The 17,920-nt window shown below is 41.0% G+C and overlaps 1 long non-coding RNA gene across 2 annotated transcripts in view; it reads left to right on the top strand.

The window, feature by feature from the left end:
• LOC130265079 (uncharacterized) overlaps positions 1-16,945 on the top strand; it is a 40,660-nt gene extending 23,715 nt beyond the window's left edge. For both annotated transcript variants that reach the window (XR_008842549.1, XR_008842548.1), the window contains exon 3: positions 15,771-16,945. This is a non-coding gene — a long non-coding RNA (uncharacterized LOC130265079). The remainder of the gene's footprint in view (positions 1-15,770) is intronic.
• The last annotated feature ends 975 nt before the right edge of the window (positions 16,946-17,920 follow it).

Here is a 17,920-nt window from a genome sequence, read left to right as displayed (position 1 = left end):
GTTTATTGCTTTTATTAATGACCTGGATGATGTGTTGAACTGCAGCACTCTTGGTGTATTTGCAGATGACATCCAATCTGAGGTTGTGCAAAAATGTGCTGAAAGGTAGGGTTGCTGTTCAAACAGAACAGGTTTGTTGAACAAATACTGGTGTAAATGTGGTCCTCTGGAATTGACAAACCCTGCACTAGGACAGGCTGGTGCCAACCAGCTCTGCAGAAAATTCCCAGGGGTCCTGGTGAGAAGCAATTTGGCCAGGAGGCAGAAGTGCAGCCATGCAGCAAAACAGTGCACCTGCAAGGGGAGGGGATCCTTCACAGGTCTCAGCAGTGGTGAATGCCTCCTGGTGTGCTGTCCTGGGCTCACAGCAGAGAACAGGTGCTGACAAGCAGGAAGGAGTCCAGTGGGAGGTCCCCTGTGATGGTTGGAACACAGGATGGAGTTCAATGAGCTCCTTCAGCCTTGTGAATAGCAGGGAAAGGGGAGACTGGGCTGTGGTTACTGCCTGGTGGGAAGGTACAAGTTCTGCTCAGGGATGCCCAGCAGCAGGTTCAGGGGTAACAGGTATATGCTGGAATGTGGGAAAACCCCATTAGGTATGAGGAAGGACTTCTGTAACACGATGATGTTAACAACTTTGGAAGAAAGTTCAGGGTAGTCCATGGAGATATTCAAACCTTAAATGAAAGAAGTCCAAGAAGTCCTGGCACAACCTGATCTAACTGGAGCTGTTTCAAAGTGGGAGTTGGAGCAGACTGCCTATAAAGTAATCCAATCTAAATTATCCTGTGATTACTTTTTAATGGTGAATTACTTCTACTAAAACAACTCAACTTCTTTGGAAAACAAGTTTCGAGGAAAATAAATTCTTTTGTGCAAGATTTAACTGATAAGAATACATTTGTTGATAAGACTACAAATGTTTTGGCAGAACTGTTTTAAATATATACAATGCCAAATTAATTTGATTAAATTTACTGGTAAAGAAATTAGCTTTGCTGTTGGAATAATGCCTTTTGCTAGTAGGTTGGTTTTCTCTTCAGCTAGCCACTGTTGTCCTAGGATCTGTACCTCACAGACAGTCAGAGAATCAAAGTACTCTTTGATAATGCAGCCAGGTAGACAGATGAAGGCATATGTTTAATCTGTTTATATGGTTACATGCTGGACTTTTGCTTTTAACATAAATTATACTCAACAAAAGCAGATTCACCTGCCTAAACAAATGGAAAATGTCAGACTTCATTAGAAGAAAACAATAATTTGTGCTGAGTTCCATCAGCATTTATCCAATAAATATTTCAAACCACATACTGAATATTGTCCAGCTACAGAAGAAGGAACAATGAACAATTTCCTTATCAATGTTTAGAGATTATCTGAAATTCACCTTCGTAAAAAGATTGTACCAATCTCTTTTAGACATCTAAGGTGATGTCCCCGTGGTAGCAAGGTAATATAAATGATGCTGATGAAGCTCCATGAAGGTTCATTCTGCTTTGCTTAGACTCAAGGGGAAGCAAAAAGGACTGGACAGGCAGAAAAGAGGCTTTGGAAAATGCCCACAGCTAAGAAGGATTGGCATTATCACTGCTTTCCTTGTAAGGGGAAAGAAAAAATTTTAAGTGATTATGATGCTGAGAGTGGCATGAAGGAAAAATAAGTTAAAAGTTATCACTGAAAGAGCCCACAGAGAGGGGACCTCTTCTGTGACTCTGTCAACCCAGGGGTCAGTGGCAATGAAGCAGGGATCAGCTGTGCTTTGTCTCTCCTTATGGCAAAAGGAAAGGATGGTTGACTGTCTCCTAAAGATAAACTTGAAATTACATCTGCCTGTGTGATGGCTGTGACCATTGGTGCACATTAGAAGTTACACTGGTTTGTCATTTCTTCCTTGTTTTTGAGTCATAATGGTTGCAGGTCTTATTTTCTGCTATGAATATGCATGATACAGCAGAAGAGTTGAGACTTTCAGGGTGCTTGTATCAAAGGGACTGTAGTTTAAAGACTGGCACTTTGTGATATCCCCCTGAGAAGCTCAGCAGTGGCTGAGAAGCACTGCTGGGTGCAGAACTAGAACCTCAGAAGTGAGAAGCACACAGCTAAACATGCAAGTCTAAGTCTGTCTTGCAGAAAAGCCTTTAAATGTGGATCAGGGCGTATGCTTTTTCTCATTTCCTTTCACATGACATTGCTCCATTATTCTTGTCTTTAAAAGTAATTTATTGGCATAATGCTGTGTATTACTGCATAGTGGGAAAGTCACATCACTCTCAATATTATGTTAGTATAAATACACTTCTACAGCAAAAACTCTTGTTTGAGGAGAATGTCAGTGAGTCACACAAGGAGCTGGGAACACCAGTACAGATTTGTTTTCTCATCTTAGTATCCCATCTTCTTTATTACCACTCAAAATACTACTGCTAGGTTCACAAGTGAATATCTGACTTTTCATCTCAGTTCCTGTTCTTACTTTGCTTCTATATAGCAGTTTCAGGGTGTACTTCTATGGCCTGTGCTGGACTCTCCAGACTGATTTTACTGTGATCCTATTAGATTTCCTTCTTAACATAGAAAGATAACCCAGTGTGAAACAACTGAAAAAGCCTCTCTAACCCTATGTTGAAGGAAACTGGTAACCCTATAAGAAACACCTATTCTTAAGTCCATGTGGACAGGACATTGTTGTCACTGATGAAAAAGGTCCTATTTCTGCTAAAGAATGCGTTGCATTGTGCACATTTGAGGTTTTGGGAAGATCTTGAATGAGACCTGTGGTGCTGTTGACTCACTGCCAGCTCCCTCTCGATGGGATCTCTCGCTGTCACCACACCTGTCAGGTTTTCCACCCCAACCATGCTTGCCAGATGTTGGAAGAGGGGAGGGCTCTCTGTGCCTCTGCAGGGCCTTACCTGGCCCTAGATGGCTTCAAGGCTGACAAGACCAACAAGCAACCTCCATCCCTGTGTCCTGACTGCACTCCTTTAAAGGAATTTGTGGTACATGCTCCTGTACAGCAGCAGGTTGTGGCATTGACTGTTGAATCACAGCAACCTACGCAAAACCAAGGGTGCCAGTCCCAGCAAAATCTCATGACTTTCAGCTCCTAAGGGGCTTTTGTGCCCTTGAAAAGGTGCACAGTTTCCTGCAGCTCTCCTCCCCCAGGTCCTTTTTTCTCACCCTACTTGGGCAGAAGGGGAACAGGAGCGATGCCTGGGGCATGGCAGCACCTGCAATGGGTTTAAAGAAGGGCAAGATAAAACTTGTGCATCGAGGTGTGGTGACTGTCATACATTTGCTTCTTGACATATACATTTCAAACCCAGACAGGTCAAGTGGAGGGTGTGTGTGCAGCCTAACAGGTCAACAGCCACAGAGAGCAGACCAGGTCATGCTTTGAAGAGCTGGTGCACATACCAGCAGTCCCCCGAAGTCAGCACTTGGATGCTGGCAGGAGTGACTCCACCTTGAGCTTCTATTAACCCCATCTTCTCACATAAACGATTTTACCTGTGTTTAGTGTGTGGAGGATCACACATTGGTCTGCTTCTCCTCCTGCTGGCCATCAGTTAAATTACTGCTGACGTTGAGAGACCACAGCACAGGATTAAAATAAATTCGGAGGAGATCTGACCGTTCGAAGTACAACTGAGTAATACTGAAAATACCTCCAACAACTTATCTGCAGAGAAGATTAAGGCAGAAAGAAAATGACCTAGAACTAAAATTTTCCATTTTTGAGCACTTTCTGAACAACTTCCTTAAAAGAACAGAATAGTGATGGTGATCATAACAACTGTAAATCATTTAAGTTTCTGCATATAATATGCTCTTGTGTTGTTAGAGAAATGAAAGACATTTTTCAGAGTAGCCTTTGTGGTTGCATAAAAGATAGGGCTTGTTAGTCACAGTAGTCAGGAGACCCTTGTTTTTATTTCCAACTGGGCTGCACATTTCCTGTGTGACCTTGCAACACCCCCCTACCTCCGTTTCCCATTTTTTATGTTGCATATTAAATATCTTGGCAAAGCCAGGCTGATACTCTGCTCACAGAAACTATTTTCAGCTCTTTATTCACATTGTGCCAGAAAAGTCTAAAGTTTCCTTTAATGCCTTAATGAGACTAGGAGTAATGGCAAGGAGGTCTTTGCCTGTACTGCGCAAGGAGCTTTTCACTCTCTTTTTTAGTGACATTTAGGAGGCTGCTTGAGGAGAAGTGTGGCCTTCATGGCTCTTTTGGGTGCTACAGAAACCCAAAGTTGGGAGCAGGATTGCCTTGTGGGAGCGGGAGGTGAATGAAAGAAGTACAAGCCACTGAAACTGATAATTACCAAATCCTTCACAATCCAGGCCTTAGGTTCTTACCAACACACTTTTCTGCCTTTTTCTGGAGACAGATGAACATACTACCTTTATGTCTTGTTCAGTTTCATTCCTCTGAAGTGCATTTTAAGGGATAATTTCTTGCTGTCCATGCACACTTGTGAAAACCAGTGCGAAATTCTACTATATCAGCACAAAATTCTACATTATCAGAAAAGCCTTCATTTTGCTCAGGTGAAAACATTTCACTTCCAGGTGAAAGAAATGGAAAGGCATCCTCTCAGCTTCTCCATCTCAACAGATAATCCCACAGCTTCCAACCAAACACTGCACATGGCTATTCTTATGCAATACAGAAGACCTGGTGGGATTCCAGGGACTTCCCAGAAAATTTGTTCCCACCCTGAGCCCAGACAGAATCTCCTGAAGCAAGTCTGACAACCTGTGGTATATGTGCCAAAGACAATACAAGGGCAGATTTCAAGTGACACTCAAAATTGGAAACCCACAGCCAGCACACAGGGGGAGGGATTTAAACATGGGAAAGGCATTGACTCTCCTAGCCTCTGGGATTTCCTTCTAGAGAGCAGCAGGGTGTGTGGAGGCTGGTGAGCACATTCTGCATCCCACTGGGATGTGGCAGGGATGCTCCCCCTGCTCAGCAGAGTGCAGGTCCCTGTGGAGTTCCCCAGGCTGAGGGGTGTGCGCAGCTGCAGTTTGATTTAGGAAGTGTCAGGCTCTCTCTCTGCACCTTGGAAAGTAAGGGTGATTCACAGAACCCACGCCATCCCAGAAAAACAGATGGTCATGGCAGTATAAATAAAATCTAAGCCATCATTCAAGCCCACCAGCCCTCTATTAGGGTCACAGTTTTTGTTCAAGACTTTTTAGGAATATCAGGCTGAAGAACTGAGTGAAGATGTCCAGCTCATTTCACAGTGACTTTTAGCTGGTTTAAAAAACCTGGCATGGGAAGGGTTTTTTGCATTAATTTATGAGTGCAGGAAGTAGTTTAAGAAAGATGCAACCTTTAAGTTCCTGTGTTTCTTCCTCTTAAGTAAGGATCATGCTTAAAAACAATGAGACTGAAGTTCTGATTCACCTTTTTTAAACTGTGTTCCTGCCAAAGGGTACAGATCACTTCTTGTGCTGCAGAATTTTTCCATGAAACCTGGCATTCTCACCCCTTGCCATTAACCCCAGTTTCACCATATCTACTCTGCCACTCAGACAGTGGCATTTGTGAAGCCTTTGCCTTTCTGGTAAAACATGTAGCAAAGATGAAAGCTGGAGTTTGTGGTACGGCCTCTTCTGCTCCAGGAGACACAAACTCCAAAGTGCACACACTGCCTTTGGGGTATATTGAGGGTAAAATTGCTCAGGAGGAGTGTAAGAGGTTTCAGAAAAGTACTGGTGGGCAGGAGACTTTCCTCGGTCTGACACACCCAACCTGCCACAAAGTGCTAGCTAGGACCACCCTGTAATTTAAGTGCAATTAAATGGTAGCTATGGCAGTAATACATATTGCTGCCCATCACCTATGTGGATGTTCAAAAGGCAGGTGGTGATTTTACAAGGTAGGCAGCCCTGAAAAATGCTCGAGTGCTCTTGAAAATTTCGTGCCATGAGCAATATATAGAGTTCAACAAGAAAATGACTGCTTTGGAGTCCAGTCTCCCTGGTGTGAGAAATCTGTGAACCAGGTACAGGGCTGGACTGCCAGTGAGCCTAGGCCAGAATTTCAGTAGATGCATTTTGGTCAGTCCTGGGAGTTAAGTGGGAGCACTTGGCAGATGGTCTGCAGAGCACAGCAGTAAAACAGCCTGTGCAGGAGCACAATGGCAATACTGTTTCCCATAGACTAAAATAATGAATCATGCCTTCCTCTTGCTACTGTCGTCCATGTAACTTTTACAATAATTTATAATTAGATTAGTTGCCCTTTGGATAGCAGCACATGCTTTTTTTAAAGGGTTGCTAAGGTAACTGATGATTTCCTTATTTCGTCCTGTTTTAGGGGAAATTTTGCTTCCTAGCGAGTCTGAACTCAAGACTCATTGAAAATAGATACTTGTTTATCAGGAGTTCTAAGTCTTCCACAGAAATCAAGCAGAGGACTTCAATGTTTATTATGGAGTGTTAATCGTACTGCATCATTTTAATAGTAAAAGAAGAGCTACTGTAAGTTATATGAATTGTTTAATCTCAAAGATAAGGGAGTGGATTATTTGGGATTTGAACCTTTCAAATCCTTCTGACATTTTCTTATAAACTTTTACTCAGCCTGTTTGCTTTGCTCTTTTCTTTCCTCTGCACAGTAACTGCTGTGCATGCAAAAAACCCCAAACAAACCCAAAACTACCAAAAGAAGTCTGTGTGGGTGGATGGCAGTGTGCTTCTGCTTGACCTGACTAATTCTCTCTTTGAAGACCAGGAATTGAAGTTTTATAAATCAAAGATCTGGGGGAAAAATGATTCTTAGATTTCCTCTCTTCTCTCCTACTTAATCAAATACCGAAGCACAAGAACTAAGGGGCCACAGAAGCTAAGCTGAATGTCTCTCAGCCGTAGGAAACCTAGCACACACCTTTAAATAAACATCAAAGTTCCCCAGTGTCCTTGCCCTCTACCACTTTGTAGCAAATGACAAAAGCAGAGAAGTTCTTTGGCTTCTGTAAACAGTGCTAACATGTTATGTTATCCTATGTCAGGTGGCCAGCCGGCTCCGTAAGTCCCCTGAGCCCCTGTGTGCTGTGTAGCAGAGCTGTCTCCACCCTGCCCGTGCACACTGTGACAGCTTGCTCCCAGCAGCCTGCTTGTGTGTGAGCAAACAGCCCACGGGCCAGCGATGCTGGGCTGGGGCCAGCAGAGTGTAAGGACACTCAGTGCCAGATGACCTGACTCTGGGAATTTCCCTTCTCTCCCTGAAACTTCCTTGTGCCCTGCCCTGCTCTGGCAGATTTATCCCCAGATGCTCTGGCTTGTCCTCAGCAGTGGGGTTGGGAATGTCAGCCCCAGACAGCTCCCCACTCCCTATCCAGGGTGTGCATTTGTGCCAGGCACCAGCGCTGCTGGAAGCACAGCGCCGAGGTCCAACAGCCAGGGCTTGGTGTGCAGAAGTTTCTCCAGGAAACACTAGTTGTAGGTTTAAAACTAGTCTCTAATTTGATAAGTTTAAGGACAAATGTGAGAGTCTTTTGTTATTTAATCTGTCATAGAGTTCAGTGCAAGGTTACTATAAAAAATATAAGTGTTTACCTAATATTTCTCCATCTGATTAATTGTGGATTATATAAGATGACCTCAGTGACAGAGTTTCTCACTTATAACTATAAGCAAGAAACAAGCAAGTAAGAGTTTTAAAGGGGATATACCTGATTTTATATAAAACAACACTAAATTCAGACATGTCCTGGAAAACAGGTCTGTATATATTCCACTGAAGGTGTGCTGCTCTGATGTGTTTTCTCACAACAAAATGCCATGGAAATTCTTCAGACTTCCACAGTTAGCATGTTATCCACATGTTAGCCACAGTTACCTCCCTGTCTCCTCACCCCTCTCTCACTAAGGGATTTTTATAAAACTTTCGAGTAAATGACACCAATATTGAGAACAAAATGGTTGATACTGCTCTCCCTGTTTGACCACAATTTTATGTTGAGTCACTATAAAGAAAACGTCCCAGTTCTACATCAAGAGTACAAATTTGTGTCAGAAGGTGTCTCACAATACTTATGAAGTGTGAAAGTCTGCACTGTGCCTTTTCTCAAGTCTAATTTTATTGCTAAATTGATCTGGTTGGTGTTTTCAGAGGAGACTAATCCTTTGTAAAAATCTATGTTCTAATTAAAGCTTTCCATATGAAAAAAATTACTTATATGAAAGTATTTCCTGTCAAGACTATTTAATTTTCTTGTTAGTTGAAAATTTTAAAACATCTAACTTTTATCTCTGAAAGTATTTTAATTCAAAGATCATTTAGAATTAAGTCTATGGTCAATCATTTAGATATTACTATTGAGTGTAACTTGATGGTCAGCATTAAACCAAAATTCATTATGACATTTGGATTTTCAAAACTTTTTGCTTTTAAATGTTTTTCTTACTTTTAGGACCTTTCGACCTAACTAGGTTTGGGACTTTGTATTCCATGTTGAAAGCTTGATTCTGAGGCAGGAACTATTTCCCTCTTGAGATTTCCAGTTTAAAAAAGGAGTATTTGCTTGGTAAGTGCACAAACAGACACAAACACAGAGCAGGAACAAGCAATTGGAAAAGGGCCACAGAACATCTTGCAGATCCTGAGTTTCTTCCAAGACCTCAATCCTTTTCTTCTGGAGAGTTGCCCTGTTTTACATAAACTAAAAGGAATTCAGGAGAACCAAGATAACTCGTTCTTGGAAAGACCAACTCTTTCCAAATGACGCGGGAATTTTAAGCCTCTTAGAACTGCCCATGGAAGCAAGGTGCACCTTTGGTGCCATTATGGTTTCTCCAAGAGTAGTGGCAGCGGTCTCTGACTGTCATAAATCCCAGCTGTCCCCTCTTGAAGGACAATGGGGCTGTGGAATGCAGTGGCCACTCCAGAGCCAAGGCTGCACAAGGGTAGGACTTGGGTTTTGTGCACAGGGCATGGGATAGGGAGGCTGCTCCTGGAGGAGGTGTGATATTCCCACACCTGCTCAGGTGCATAATTTGGTCTCTTGAAAGGCGAGTTGGAGCATATTTGCAGCAATTATTTCCAAACCAGAGCGGGGAGAGTCACAGGATGAGTAACTGTGGTTAAACTCCTGTCTGCCAGTGGGGAAACAGAAGATAACACGTTGCAAAATGAGCACCCCTTCTTTTATAGATGAATCTTTTAGCTTGAAAATTTAAAAAGTAAATCAAGAAACCCTTTTAGAAGTAAGAGTTCTTTTTCAGAAAGTTGGAGCTCATCTGGAGTACTTGGAGGAATTAATAGTTCAAGTGACTTGAAATTATCAAGAAGCTAAGCTGCAACATGTGTGAATAACCCAGAATTTCAAGTTTTTTGACTAGAAACAGATTATTGGACTTCAGAATGCCAAAGTGAAAAGATAATTTTTAAAGGTATGAGGAACAAATTAGAAAGGTTCAAAACAAAAGTAGTACTCATTCTTGCATAACAGGACACCCCATCTTAGCTTTTCAAAGTATGTTGAGTCTTTACCACCTCAGGTGTTTCAGGTACAAACACAGTCTTTAAGGCAGCTATTCTCTTTCTTTCTATAAAATCAAAGTAAAATAATGGAAGTTATGGACACAGCCATTCACACAGAATTCTACTGGCACATCAACACTGAGGAAGGAGATGAAGAAGTAGGATACCTCAGAAAATGCAACCAAAACATGGCGTTAATTTTGCCACATGGCATGTAGATAAAAAATTATAAATAGAATGATATGCATCTATTCAGCTTCAGTTGTCTTCTCTGATTTTAGCACTAGTGCTCCATACAGCACGCAATAAATTATACAAAAAACTGACTGTGTTAAATTAAGTCTTTACTGATTATTTATGAAGAATAATTAACATGACAATTACACTATTTACGATACTTTGAAATGTCCCAGGCATTTGCAGACATTCTGCTCGAATAGATTATACATAAAATATAGTTGTGAGCCATCTAAATCTGCATTTATAATGCATCTGCAGACCTTCATTTTGGGTTTGGTAGTCTCACACAGAAAAAGGAAATCCCTCCCCTGAGAGTTTCAATTAGAAACTTGCCGATGTTAGGAATGGCACACGTGAAACTACGCAGTTTATTTGAATAAACACTTCTGGTGTTCACTTTGGTTTTTGCAAGTGTTTGATCAGCCAACAAGAATATATTAACAGTAATAACATCTTCTTTTGTAGTATCCAGACAATACATAGTAACACGCAGAGCAATGGTAAGATAATGACAGCCATGACTGCTGCATGGTTTTTTACAACAAGCAATATGGTCACTCTGCATCAGGGGTTATGCTTCAACCATGCACAGCCTGAATTCCTGCCAGCTCTCTTTCATCTGTACCTTTGTAAGCAAGTGCCTGCTCAAATGCTCTCTCATGAATTCCCATGAACCACACCTTAGCTGTTCCTCAGCTTTCTCAACATTGAGAACACTGTCTTCACTCCAGTAAGTTTGTTTCTCCAGAACAGACAGTCTTTTGAGGATGCTGCAGAGTTACCTACTGCTGCTGCTCGTGCAGAGACACCAATCCCTCACCCACAGCCCTGACCCTTCCCTCTGCCATCTCACTGCCATACTGCCTTTGGGTAGGAGGCAATGTTTTCCAATGATTTTCCACATTACCTCAGCACACATTTCATCCTCTAGACTTGCAATGCTGTGGTGTGATCCCTGCAAAGAAAGGGGAATTTCCACAATAGATATCTTTGTGCACATTCTGAATCATGAAAGGTGTGAACATATCACAAAGCACCCAGTTTGTTCAGACCTTGGTGAACTGGGAAATGCAGAACATTTGTGTTTTCCTTCAACTGTGTTTCACCTGGCAGAGGCTCAAGGGGCTGAAGCAGAGCCTGTTTGTTCAAAAGGAGGATCCATTGTGTGGTCTGGGGAATTTTGCATCTTTAAGAATTTGAGGTAAACACTGTACAGTAAGAAATTTCCTGACCTAATATTCTTGTTTTGTCTACATGCACAAGGCTTTCAGCTTTCATATCTGCAACTGAGACCTCTCTTTTGCAGAGATTTGGGAATTTTCAAGAGAAACCTCTGGAGGGGAGAACCTGCACTCTGCTGTTATGGTGGCACAAGTGTAGGTGAAGATCATGTTAAGGTGAAGAGTGCTGTGGCTCAGTGAGGCAGCAAACAGCTCATGGCACTCTCACCACTACTTTTTGAGGTCTCACCCCAGTGTGGGCAGCATGTGCTACCACAGCCTGCCCATGCTCAGCCTTCATCAAAGACTACTGGGTTTTGGAAGACAGCCTCTGTGCATTTCCCCCAGACACTTCTAGCTCTTTATGATCTTCAATTAATGAAGTAAATACAAAATTAATCAGCAGATAGTTAGAGACCATGATTTATTTATCAATCTTTATGTATTTATTAGTTTTAAGTGGATGTGCCTCTCTTTTGAAGGCACTAAAAGCTTAGCTTCCTGCTCCCATGTGTATTGGTGGGATTGAGTAAATTTTTAATCATTCATTAATGATTGGATTTCATTCACTAGATGAACTAATGAAATCTTCCACTGATAGCTGATACTGCATAAACAAATTTCTGAGCAATGTGAAGCTGAGATATGTAAGGCCAAGCAAGATAAACATTTGCTTTCAGAAAATCTGTAGGCAAAATTTTTCCTTCTGTTAGCACTTCAGCTATCAACATCTCAACTTCTTATTTTCATTTTATCTTTCTTATTATCAACTGCAGTTTTTCTTCTGCTTGCATGTTCATAATTTCTCCTTGGCTGATATTAGCACTGTTCCTCTAATCAGGCATTTGCAGTCAACTAGAAAATGGGATTGGAAAGGGATCATAACATGTAGGCATTCATGAGAGACAAGAATGACTCGGAAGGACTGACCACAAGGGTGTGGGTGGCTACATCCGTTTGTATAATTATTGAGAGACAAGTGTCCGGAGGTTTCAGTGGAAAAAAAGACTCAGGAAGAGAGAGGAAATTCAATATATTCAAAAGATCTGCTAAACCCTCAAAAATTGTGAAGGAATGGTCCTACTAACAGGCAATAAAAAGAAATGAGAATAGTTTGGGGATTTTTAGTAGTATCCTGTGATTTTGCTTATTAAACATTTATTTTTAGACAATTTTCCTATACATTTTTCTTTATGATACACAGATATTTTGTCTACTTCTGACTTCAGAAAGCTATTTATTGCCAGATCAGGGTTTTCTTGATTCTGTCTCTGGGTGCATGATCTTTTAGGAAGGACTGAAGATTCTGTTCTGACATCATACTTTTCACTGGGATCCTGTTGTCTGAAATCTCAAGGAAGCCTCTCTCCCACGTGTTGTACTTACAGTTCTGTGAATGTCCACAAACAGACAAAAAATGTGTGCTCTTCATTTAAAAAGTTTTCCCTTTCCTAGTAACTAAACAATGTTTTCCTTTTGGAACAGGAATATTCAACATAAGCAGGAAGAATCCATGGAGCATGATCCCCAGTCTTGCATTCTTTTTTAACACATGAGAATGAAGAAGACTGTACAAATCTAGGAATCAAAATATTTAATGACTGAATGACCTAAGCAAATTTTTTTTTATTGCTGAGGTCGTCCACAAGTTTTGTCACATTAATCTTTTCAAAATTAATAGGGTGTAATGATGCCTAAGAAAAATGCATGCAGGCTTGAGTTCAAGAGTTAAGTAATCTGAGATATTTTAAGAGTATTTACTCTTTATTAACAGTGCTCAAATTAAGGCTTCAGGCTCCAACAACTGAGAGGGCATGTGGGTTAATGGACTAAATGAAAAGAGAAAAAAGGAAGCAATTGCTTATGAATTCAGAGCAGAATAAGCCAGAACTATAATATATAATATGGAAGGGAGTAATTATACTAACAGCAGTTGAGAAGTATGTCAGACATTTCAGAAGATGAGAAAGGAAACAAAATTTCTGCCTGGAACAGAGAGTAAGTCAGAGGCCAGAGGTGCCTATGGGTAGAATCTACAGGCTGACAGAACTGATTTTATGGGCCAAGGAGAAGGCATTTGCACAGGAAAAACTAAACAAAACAAGCTACAAAGAGCAAGTGCCAAATGTTTTGGTGTGAAAGTTTAGCCTATCATTCAAGTTAGGAAGGAGCAAAAAGATTTCTGAAAAGAAAGGACTGAATCCTGAAAGAAAAAAACCAAAAGAATTAATGACTAATGATGAAAAGAAAAAATTCATTTGAAAAGTTTTCCACTCAGAAGTACATAAACACTATTTAATTACAGAGAGTAACAGGCAGAAAAATCCCAGGACACTCTTTAAATCCAAAATAGGTTGTAAATCCAAAACATAGGAAGAGGAAGAGAGCATGTACAATATTGTTTCCTAAAGCAATAAAAACTACACCCATGAGATACACTGAGTGCAACAATGCATTTGTCTGAATGAATTAAATTTGAATAGGGCATGTTATACTCTCTATTCAGTGTGAGCACTGGCTAACTAGTGCTTTCTTGAGTTTCCTCCCTGCTGTACTTGCTGTCTGTTCACAGAAGTGCCCCAGTCACAGAAATTCTGTGTATTGCTGTCATGTTCTCGACTTGTTCTCGACTGCTTTGTGTCTGTCCAGGTCAATATCTAACTAAGAGTTTCACCCAAGAAAAGCCAGTTGGCAGCGGAGAGCTGAACTCAGCTCAACCTGTGCCTTTTTTTCCACAAACACAGATGCTTGAGATGACACACCCTTTGTGTTGTAGTACCATTGAACAACCTTTCTGAGAATCAACAGTGGCGGGAAGAGCACTGCATATATTTCAGCAGCTAGAAACAGGCAGGTGTTTGATAAATATGCTTTTCTGTGCATAGTTAGTCAGGGAAGTGGTTATTGTGGTTGCTAATTATGACTGGCATTTACACCAGGCTCTTAGAATACTGATTGATTTCTGGGAGTTGAGTTCAGGCAGGATAACCTTACAAATTCAGAAAACCTGAGCTTAAAAAATCTTGGGTGCAGTGTGAAGTGGATGTTAAGGGGAAGGGAGTGTCTGTGACTCTTGGCCACAAGGCAGCACACCCATCACTGTACCAGCAACAGGCACACAGGTATTGACAACTACCCTTGGATGAACGACTCCCACCACATCTCCATCTCCTGCCCCTGTCCACGCTGGGGCAGACACTGTATTTTCAAAACAGTGATGGAGATTGATCAGGGACTTGGTTAGAAGAAGGTGAGCCTGCTCTGAATGCAGGGTGCAAATTCTGAGGCAGAAATTATGTCTAATCAGAAGGCTAGGGGATCTGGAAAGCCTGGTGCAGAGTATGATGAGCCAGTTACCAGATTGCGGGATTCTTTAAGTTTGTTTGCTACAAAAAATTAAATTCTTTCTAGACGAGCCCATTCATCCTCAACTACTAGTAAACCCTGATTTTGTAAGGAAAAGGCACAATTTGAGTCAGGAGCTGCCATGTTGCATCCATGTTCAGGTTTAAAAATATTTCTTGGAGATACTAACCTTGTCTCATCACAAGATCACATGAGATAGTGTAAAATACCATGCAGTCCAGAACTGAGCCTGATGCAAATTAGGAGAGATCTTGATGCTGTACTGGTTTTGTGCCAATCAAAGCACCTATTAATTGAACCCACCAAGAGTTTCTTATGCCTGCATTTTCTAGAAGGCACACAGTGGTTACAAATACTTAACATTGAGTAGTCTTATATAAAGAAAATGTCTCAGCACAAATTGCCAAGAAAGACAGATGTTTATTTTCATCTGGCAATCTCAGGAATAATGCTTTTTAATAAATTTTGCTGACTTTTGCTGTCAAAACATCCAACATATTTCTATGCCTATTGCTCTGAGGCGTATTTGTAAGATTAAAAAAAAAGCCCACAAGAAGCTAGACCCATCTCTAAACATAAACTATGTGAATTAACAGGATTTTTTTGGCATTGTCCTTGGTTTCCTTTGTGCCAGAATAATTAAGGTTTTTCTCTGAGTCTTACAGTGAGACACAAGGAGTAAATCTCAAATTAATCTGTAATGCTTCTGAAACTGTGCTCTGAAATACATGGGCTGTGATCACTTAATACTACCCGTGGGCTCATCTATTCATGGAAGAGGAAGCTGCATGACAACACTTATTTTGAGAACACTTATAACTAATTAGGGATCTCTTCAGACACATGCATACAGTCAGATGATCAGTCAAATTTAAAGTGATGAAAATGCATTGTTAGTATGGATATACGCTTAATTTTATTTCAATACCTTTAATTACATTATTTTCTTGTTATATTAGAAGATTCAAAAAGTTGGTTGTGCATGTGTTGTCGGAGTCTTGAGCTAATCTCTTGTTTCAAAATTCATCTGAATTAGTAATTTTGTCTTCCTAAAAAATGCAAAGAATCTACAGGAAGAAAAATGAAGACGGAGTGCCTGAAGTCACCTGTAAGATAATTATGTAAAAGATTGTTCTTTTGTGACTTAGCAAATATTGTTAATTTTTAGTAATCATTTGCTTGTGTAGAGATGTGTAGGCTGTGGCAGTGAGCTTTATTTATTTATTTACTTCAGGATTACTTTTTTCTTTGAGCTGAAAAAGCATACATCAGAAGACAAACAGTTTTCAGTGATACACAGGAGAGGGGCTTAGAAGTGAGTCTCTAGGCCTGTTGTTTTTATCTAGTGTAATAGTTCATGGAGCTGCCAGTTGGGTAATTTTTTTGAAATTACTTATAGCAGGTGACAATACTAATGTGACACATCCTCACAGATTTCTGTGGACGTGGGAACACTGAAAGAACGAGAAGGAGGCACAGTCTGAAGACAGTGGAAAACACAAGAAATCATATTGCCACTCACAACAAACCAAAATCAAACCACCAAAATCAAACAAGCGCAAGAGCAAGAGCAAGAGCAAGAGCAAGAACAAGAATAAGAACAAAAAAACCCCACAAAAACAAAAACAAAACAAAAACAAAAACAAAAACAACAAACAACAAACAAACAAAAACAAACAAACAAAAAAAAACAAACAAAAAAAAAAAATAAAGAAACAAACAATAAGCAGATTTGGCTACCTAGGTGTGTTGTGGACTTAAAACCTCCAGATAAAGCATTTGGGGTCTGGTGAGAAGAACTTTCAAGAAGTGTTGGCACTGAGCAGTACTGTACCAAGTGGGTCCTCTGTGGTAAATATGAAATCAGTGGGGTAGTTATGTCTCATGAGGCTGGTGGGATTGACCAACTGTGAAAAAAGGAACTTTTGCTATCCCACAACACCCACACAGTTCCTGATCAGCACTGAACTTGATAACACCTTCTGTAGAATTCTGCTGTTTTCCCTGCCCCTTGCTGATAACAGCATGTACTCCACACCAGGCACTGAGCCCTGCAAACCCTATGAAGATGTGCTCTGCTCCAGGAATTGTCTTACCAACCCTCCCCGTGCCTCACCGCTCCTTGGCAGCGATTGTCCTTGTTGTGGAGTCCTGGTGTCTGTCCTGAAAAACTCAAGGAGAAACAGGAAGGAGCCCAGATCTCCTGTTTTGCTGAAAGGGAGACTATGTGGGAAGACTTAGAGATGATTGTGGTGTCTCTGTGGGGTGGAAAAGGGAGCTTGAAATAAGAAAGGAGAAAAAAGAAAAAATTCCCTTCAGTAATTCTGGAGATAACAGAAAGTACACACAATTATGGGAGCAGTTTGGATTTGCCCATCTATCCTGTGCCCCCTGGCTTTCTCATTCACCCATATAAAATGCTGGCTGCCAATGTGGCAGGGAAAGGTTGATGTTCCTGGGGATGAGAACAAAATCTGCCCAGTGTACTTTGGTTGATGTGAGCTAGTCAAGGGCTGTACAGCGGGCAGGAAAGAGGAAAAGGATCCGGTGGGGCCTTCACAGCAGGGCTGGTGTCTCTGCAAGGTGCCAGGAAGGCTCCCCAGGGAGGCAGGTGTCACAGGACACCTTCCACGGAGCTTTTCCCCCCGGGAGCCGATGCGATCGCTGCCGGCGGATGTTCTGTGTGCAGCGGGAAGGGCTCGGCTGGCAGCCCCTCTGCCCTGGTGGGACCGGGCTGTCTGTGAGCAGGCCTGTGAATCACACCACCCCGAGCGCCTGGCATCCGCATGACTCACTGTTTTGCTGCCATGTTTGACAATTCCTTCCTGTTTTGCAGTGTCCGGGGGATTGCTGTCCTTGTGACCTGCCCACAGCACTCTGAAAACTGAGGTTCAAATGTAAGAGTTGGCTGGGCACAGTATTCTTTGTGTCCAAGGAAATCTGACAATTACAGAATGTTTCAAAGAAGAATGAAATTAAATAGAAAGCATTTAAATACCCTGCAGGAATAAACATTTTGAAACTCCTTTGGTTGACTGGCTTTTTAATAAATCTTGAGGCCTCTTTGGTATTAAAATATTTTTCTTCTGCTTTAAGTTGTTTTAAGGTTTCTAAACTCTTCCTAAATAAACATTGAAAATTGCTAGAACTGAGAAATCAGTTTCTTTCATTATAATGTCACTAGAAAGTTTTGACACTACCAAAACACAACACTTAGAAAATCCTACCTATATGGGCCCTGTTTTGAAGTGTGATTTAGACCAAAACAAAACAAAACAAAACAAAACAAAACAAAACAAAACAAAACAAACCCAACCTATTATTTCTGTCAAAAGGATCAATCAAAATACTTTTTGGCTATCTCTTTGTATACAGCTGCATACATGCAGAGATTGGCAAACACAAACACTTCTCAGAAGCAGAAGATGAAAATTCAGAAACATAAATTTGCAAATTGAAAGCTGTCATAGTTTTAGACATTTTGAAGCAAGTATTGAAATACTTTTCCTGTTTGCATTCCATTAAGCTTAAATTGAATACATTTGACACTTTGCCAACTACTTAAGAAAAAAAAAAACCTGCC

This window comes from Oenanthe melanoleuca, chromosome Z (genome assembly GCF_029582105.1).
Source record: "Oenanthe melanoleuca isolate GR-GAL-2019-014 chromosome Z, OMel1.0, whole genome shotgun sequence".
Classification (NCBI taxonomy): Eukaryota; Metazoa; Chordata; class Aves; order Passeriformes; family Muscicapidae; genus Oenanthe; species Oenanthe melanoleuca.
The sequence above is the reverse complement of the archived record's forward strand: the minus strand, read 5'-3'. Positions and strand labels throughout refer to the sequence as shown.